Source organism: Papaver somniferum, unplaced genomic scaffold (assembly GCF_003573695.1).
Source record: "Papaver somniferum cultivar HN1 unplaced genomic scaffold, ASM357369v1 unplaced-scaffold_137, whole genome shotgun sequence".
Taxonomy (NCBI): Eukaryota; Viridiplantae; Streptophyta; class Magnoliopsida; order Ranunculales; family Papaveraceae; genus Papaver; species Papaver somniferum.
Window position 1 is genome coordinate 19,104,892 of NW_020622934.1, and position 7,655 is coordinate 19,112,546.

Below are 7,655 nucleotides of genomic sequence, written 5' to 3' on the forward strand. Positions count from 1 at the left end.
TTTGATAGACTGTAGACTTGGAACTCAATTTTTGGCCTAAATGAGAACTTACAGAAATCAAGTTTAAACTCAATTCCAGAAGGAGAGCATGTGAAGGATATGTGTTAATGCAGTGGTAAACAGAGCTTAAGAAGGTGATCAATTGAGAAGCGGTGACTCAGTGAAGCGGACGTTGGTCAGAACACCTGAAAATATAAAAAAGTGAATGTGTAGGTGCTCGTATTTCATTGGTGGGAAAAATACTTATCAATCAGAAACACAAAAATATTAATACTTACACCATGTTTGTTTACTCCTGACTCATCTGAGTCGTCTGGATCTGAGTCATCTGGATCTGAGTGAGATCACCTGACTCATCTGGATCTGAGTCGATATGTTTGTTTTGAGTCAGATCTGACTCATCTGACTCGGAAATAAGTGAGTCAGTGGTTTGGTCCCATGAGTCAGGGGTATTTTGTTACCTGACTCAAATGAGTCCGAGTCAGGGGTTATGTCTGAGTCAGAGGTCGAGTCAGATCTGACTCAAAATGAAAAACAAATGGTCTGACTGCTGACTCGGTCCGAGTCAGGGGTTGATTCAGATTCAGACGCCGAGTCAGCTGCAAACAAACAAGTTCTTAGCTTTGAACTTCTAGGTCTCATGTGGAAGAAGAGGCTATCATCTGGATGGTCGTTACCGACTAGAAATAGAACCTTAAACTATCAAAAGAAAATACAAAAATATAAACACCTTCTTTCACCTAGCATTTTTAGGGGCAATCCAAAAGGAATTAGGGGCCAACAATAAGATAAAATATGGTCACCCAAATCTAAATAGAAACTAGCCTTTATCTCGCGTATTTCGTAATGGCAAAATTGCCCTTCAATAATCGGTAGTTAATACTACAATCGGTAGTTTAACTACAATTGGTAGTAAGTGCGTTACCTTAACCTCTGAATATACTCAATTTTCGAATTTTGGTACTACCATAATCGGTAGTAAGTTTGACTTCCGAATGTATATTGGCCCTAAAATGAGATTTTCTCAAAATTCTAAATTTTTTGTACTTTGGTACTACCATAATCGGTAGTAAATTGTGTTACTTTAAGCTCCGAATATAATAAAATTTCGAATTTCGGTACGACCAAAATCGGTAGTAAATTTAACTTCCGAATGTATATTGGTCCCAAAATGTGATTTTTCCGAAATCCTAAAATTTTCGAACTTTGATACAACCATAATCGGTAGTAAAATGTGTTACTTTAACTACCGAATATACTCAATTTTCTAATTTTAGTACTGCCATAATCGGTAGTAAATTGAACTTCCGAATGTATATTGGCCGCAAAATGTGATTTTGCCAAAATCCTAAAATTTTCGAACTTTGGTACAACCATAATCGGTAGTAAAATGTGTTACTTTAACTTCCGAATATACTCCATTTTCGAATTTTAATACTACCATAATCGGTAGTAAATTTAACTTCCGAATGTATATTGGCCCCAAAATGTGATTTTGCCAAAATCCTAAAATTTTCGAACTTTGGTACAACCATAATCGGTGGTAAAGTGTGTTACTTTAACCTCCGAATATACTCAATTTTCGAATTTTGGTACGACCATAATCAGTAATAAATTGTGTTAATAAGTGATGCTTAATATCTACCGATTGTGTTCACGACCCCAAATTCAAAATTTCAAAACTTAATAAAATTTCGAAATTTTCTACTTTCATAATCGGTAGTTAATGGTGTTCATTATCTACCGATTGTACGTAACTTTTAGTACAGAGAAATTGAATTTTTGAATCACGAATAATCGGTAGATACGATCACTTTACCTACCGATTATGTTCCTTCTACTGTAAATTCAAGAACATCAATCATAATCGGTAGGTAAAATAGATTTTTATCTACCGATTATGTTTCTGCTACTGTAAATCCAAGAAAATTTTCTGATCAAAATTTTGATTTCAAGTAATCAAATCCTAATTTTGAATCACAACTACTATCATCTATTCGTTTTGTTTGTTTAACTCATTTTTTTTCTTTTAATGTTTTAAGTTTCAACTTTAAGGTTAATGGATTTTGGGTTTTAATTTTAAATAATTAATCATAACACTTGTTTGATCGACGATCTTTGTTTTCGATCAAAATTATAATTATAATGATGAAAAAAATTTGATGAGTAGAAAAGAAAAGAAGACGAGGATATAAAATTATAGGATATATGTTTAGATTTGGTATAAAGGTGAGGGACAATATAGACAATTTTCTATCTTTAAGACACCCCTTAACCACCTTCAATGGATGAGAATATAAAAATGGCCCCTAATTCCTTTTGAATGGCTCCTAAAAATACCAGGCTCTTTCAGAGTTGTACTTTCAGAAAAGAAAAGGCTAACTCAAAAACTCCTCATGGACCCGCCAGAAAAAAAAGCCACATCTTGCTCATATTCTCTCACATGGTGGGCCTAAAAATGACCCAGTTAATTCCCAAAGAAGTGGGGAATCGGGACCCACCTTCATGTGAGAGGGAGGTTTTATAGGATTTTTTTTCTAGCAGTCTGTATAAACTGATTATGTGCATTTCTACGACAGAAAAAATGCATATTCGTATGCACTCGTGTCCATCGTTGTACTAGTCTTTTTTATAATAACCTGTTATGCGGGCCAAAAAAACCATTAGAGGGACTGATATAATAGAACAAATAAAGTCACCATGTAGTAATATCAAAACCCCTTCTCTATATAATTTTCATAATGGCTAAAAAGCCCCTATTTGGTTAGTGTTGTTAATTTAATTAGCTAATCATTAGGTTAATGATTTTTTTTATACTTAATGAAAAATTAAATCAGATTAAGAGTTAGGTTTGGTGGAGAAATAAAATGGAGAGATTTTTCTTTTAGAACTTTATTTCAAACCTAGATTTTGATTTACTCAAACAAAATGAATAATTACAGTGGCAAATTGGAGGTGGATGAATCTCTATATGGCCGAGAAGCCATATTTTACAGATAATCCACGATGGAGATCATGTTATGGCTGATCTATTAGCTCCAATGTCAATTTCAGGGAAATTTACAATTGAAATTAACCAAAGAAACCAACCGTAGGAGCCATTTACGGTTGGAATTAACCATAAAAATCAACCGTATGTGCCATTTGCGGTTAATATCTGATGAACATCCAACCGTAACTGGTTAAAATTGGGAAAACTCAATCATAAACCAGTTACTGTTGGATTGTTCTCTTACGAGAAGAACCGTAAATAGGTTACGGTTCGTTTGCCGGTGGCTATCATCCAACCGTAACTACTTACGGCTGATAACATTCAAGTCAAAGCCAATCGTAATCAAACTCAAAAACTTAACTTATTTTTACTCAGGAATTTTTATGGTTGGTACTGTTAAAATCGAAACTAACCGTAAAATTACAAAAATGAACCGTAACTGGATATTCCAAATATTTGTTAGGATTTACGGTTGGTAGTTCTTCAGTAACCAACCGTAACACCTTCAGAAATCAAGTTTACGGTTAGTAATTGAAGAATAACCAACCGTAACTCCAGAAATCAAAGTTTTTTTTTTTTAGGTTTAAATATATTTGATGATGATTATCAAAGAAACATTGATTTTGATTTTGGTTATTTTTTTAATGATTAGGTTTGAATAGATATGAGGGTAATTTAGTCCTATTAAAATGGAAGGATAATCTAGATCTTTGACATGATTCTAGGACACTCCTAACCAATTTCTAGCATTTTCGCTTTCACAAAATTGGTTAAAAAGAACAAAATCAATAATTTCTGGGTGAAAAAGACATCTAGATTTTGATACTGTTTAAATGGACAAAAATGTAAAAATAGCCAGGATGTAAACAGTTTCATCCTGGCCATTTTCAAATACTTTTTCTTATTTTTAACTTACACGGGATGCATCCAGTTTCATCCTCGCTATTTTTTAAGTTTAAGCCAGAATGAATCCAGTTTCATCCTTGCTATTTTTTTTTGTGTCCATTTCACACATACTAATTTTTACTCGTCTATTAAAACCGTGTTTTAAAAATATTTAGACAAATGATTTATTTTCCGTTTCTTTTTATAGCACACCTCTGAAAGAAAGAGTTTATATTTTTTTTGTTATATAGTTTGAGGTTCTATTTCTAGTCAATAACGACCATCCAGATGATAGCCTCTTCTTCCACATGAGACTAGAAGTTCAAAGCTAAGTATTAATATTTTTGTGTTTTTGATTGATAAGTATTACTCCCACCAATGAAAGACGAGCACCTGCACATTCACTTTATTATTTTTCAGGTGTTCCGACCAACGTCTGCTTCACTGAGTCACCGCTTCTCAATTGGTCACCTTATTAAGCTCTGTTTACCACGGCATTAACACATATCCTTCACGGACAACGTAAAAAGAAAAATAAACTAGGGTAAATTTATTAAATACCCTTAATTTTAACCCCAACAAATATATACTTATACAAAAATAAATATACCCCTATCATTTAAAAATATTATCCATTAAAAATTAGATTACCTTAATACCCACAATAATATAATATATTTCTTTATTTCAAAATACAACAAAAATTTGTATCTACCATTTCACCGCCATCACCACCACTTACCAACCGCCACTACCACTAGTACTCCACCACTGAAACACCACCGCCCGTCACATCCACCACCTGCCACCACCACCAGTCCACCACCGCCCGTCACAACCACCGCCCGCCACCACCACCAGTCCACCACCCCCCGTCCGCCACCACCACCATTCCACCACCGCCCGCCACCACCACCACCAGTCCACCACCGCCTCCATTCCACCACCAACAGTCCACCACCGCCTCCATTCCACCACCAACAGTCCACCACCACCCGCCACCACCACCGGTCCACTGCCGGTCCACCACCACCACCATTCCACCACCGTCTGCCGCCACCACCAGTCCACCACCACCCGCCGCCACCACCGTCGTCGCCAGTAGCGTCAACAATCTAAGTTGATCCCCAAAAACAAAAATCAGAAAATAAGAAAGAAAAAAATTTATATAATGTCAACAATCAAAGTTGATCCCAGAATCTGGTGTCAACAACTGAAGTTGATCCTAAAACAAAAATAAATAAAAAAATCATAAAAAGGTAATATGGCATCAACAATCGAAGTTGATCCCAAAATCCGGTGTCAACAACAGTAGTTGATCTCCAAAACAAAAACCAAAAAATCATAAAAAAGTAAAAAATAACATGGCGTCAACAACCGAAGTTAATCCCAAAATCTGGTGTCAACAACCGAAGTTGATCCCCAAAAACAAAAATCAAAAGCTCATAACAAAACAATATGGCATCAACAACCGAGGTTGATCCAAAATCTGGTGTCAACAGCCGAAGTTGATCCTCAAAGAAAAAAAATCAAAAAAATAAAAATAAAAAATAATATGGCCTCAACAACCGAATTTAACATCATAATATGGTGTCAACAACCGAAGTTGATCCCAAAATATGGTGTCAACAACCAAAGTTGATCCCAAAAGATGGTGTCAACAACCAAAGTTGATCGATTTCTTTTGTTGACACAATAAGTGAAAAAGTACTCCAACTTTTTTGGGTCAACAATGGATGTTGATCCCATTCACTGAGATCAACAATGAAAGTTGATCCCAGTGAACGGGTCAACAACCAAAGTTGATCCCAAAATCTGGCGTCAACAACCAAAGTTGATCCATAAAATTGATGTACTAAAATTAGTGAACCTGACGTGATTCGAACACGCATCTTCTGACGTGGAGCCAGGTGTGTTACCATTACACCACAAGTTCGTCTAATACACCTCAACCCTGCCAAAAACCACTTTACATAAATCACATAAAGAGAAAAATTCCACCTGCAAACATAGTTAGACAATATATTCACATGCATATTCACAACCAGATCATATACATACACAAAAACATTAGCTAAACACAAGGTAGTACTACAACCACACCTTGAGGATTCAAGTTTAATTACAGACACTAACGGTATCATATCCATAAATTGTAGTGCATTTCCAGGGATCCCAAACCTTAACCTGCAGCGACACATTAGATATAAGAATAAGCAGAAATTAATTCTGGTCCTAAGCTCTAATTAGAACCATTGTACACCGCCAAAATGCAACTTAGTAAAATCTAATTGAGCATTCCCAAAGTAATCAATTAAATCAACATTAAATTACTAAAATCTAATTGTATCCGTTGTTGCGAAATAAAGTATAATACGCTGTTTCGGTATTTATAAGCAATCAACATTAAACTACTTACTGCAGCAATAATGCTTTAATCATATACCTTCAATAAATTTCTTAGCATATAATCTGGCTCCCATTATAATATAACCTTGAACAATCTTGACAAGGAAAAGTTACTATGATAGCACAGTTGCTGTCACTGTCTACGTTCACCACTCGACTGCTGCTCCTGCATCAGTAATAAAAGTTAAAAAAAAATCCCTCTCAAAGTCTGCCATCACCACCTCCACAACACCAACACCAATACCAATATTACTATCACCACCATTATCACCCTCACAGTTAACTACAGAAAACGCCACCACCATCACCTCCCCTACAACAACAGGCTCCAACAAAAATGATGCAATATCCACCACCGCTGATGTAAACACAACAACCAGCGTCACCTATGCAACAACACCTACAACCACCACCACCATCACAACATCCATTACTAGAAACAGTCCATAAATTGAATTACCGATTGAAAATGACCTAGATAATCTTCATCAAATTGAAAGACTAAAAGCAAACAATTAACAATCATTCTCCACATCAGAAACTCAATACATACATGGCATGGTCGAACTTAAATTAGTAGCAAAAGAATTTTGTCAAAATTCAACACATCAACTAAGAGTGAATTAAAATGACAATAACAGATAAAACTTACCTTTTTATTCGTTTTTGATGATTGAATATTCAGATCCAATTGCTGATGGAGATTTTTATCATCTATTCCCAATCGATGCAGACAATCTTTAAGAACTAACATTTTAGGTTTTTACAAATTGAAACCAAATCCGGTCGAAATCTTTGGTTTTAGAACGAAATCAAAATGAAATTAATGTTTCTGATGGGCTTGAGATTAGGTTATGGAGACTAACTTCTCGTTGATTCATCACTGGATTTAAAATTTCTCTTGACTCGATCTTGTGACGGAGGTGAAAATGACGACGGAGTGGTGGTAATGCAGAGGTGGTGGTGGTGGTGATAATATCAATAGAGAAGGAAAAAGAAGAATAAAAATTATTTTTCCGATCGGGTGGCGGAGAAGGTGGTAGTGGTGGTGGTGGCTGTCGTTGAAGAGGGAGAAAATTTCGATCTCCAAGTTGATTTAATCTGTATCGTGAATGGAGGATAAACATGAAAAGAATAAAAAATGTTAATGGACCCAAACGTGAGAGGGATATATTTAGTAGGAATTACCTATAGGTACTAATATAGTGATACTAATTAGTGACAGCCACCCACTAAAGCCGAATAACCGGAGGTCCATAATTAAAAGAAAACATAAAAATTGACCCAATTTTTTAAGTCCAGGTCCTGTACACGTGCGGAACCTATTAAGTAGATATTTAGATTTCCCGAAATAGCCTTCTACTATAAC

The 7,655-nt window shown here is 35.5% G+C and overlaps 1 long non-coding RNA gene across 2 annotated transcripts; it reads right to left on the reverse strand.

Annotated features, from left to right (window-relative positions):
• Positions 1-5,237: 5,237 nt before the first annotated feature.
• LOC113335021 lies at positions 5,238-7,398 on the reverse strand. 2 transcript variants are annotated; one of them, XR_003353124.1, is made up of 4 exons: positions 6,939-7,398; positions 6,324-6,686; positions 5,981-6,064; positions 5,238-5,831 (listed from the first exon to the last, which is right to left on the reverse strand). It is a non-coding gene; the product is annotated as an uncharacterized LOC113335021 (long non-coding RNA). The 2 variants fall into 2 exon arrangements; XR_003353123.1 differs by having other exon boundaries at positions 5,238-6,064.
• Positions 7,399-7,655: the final 257 nt, after the last annotated feature.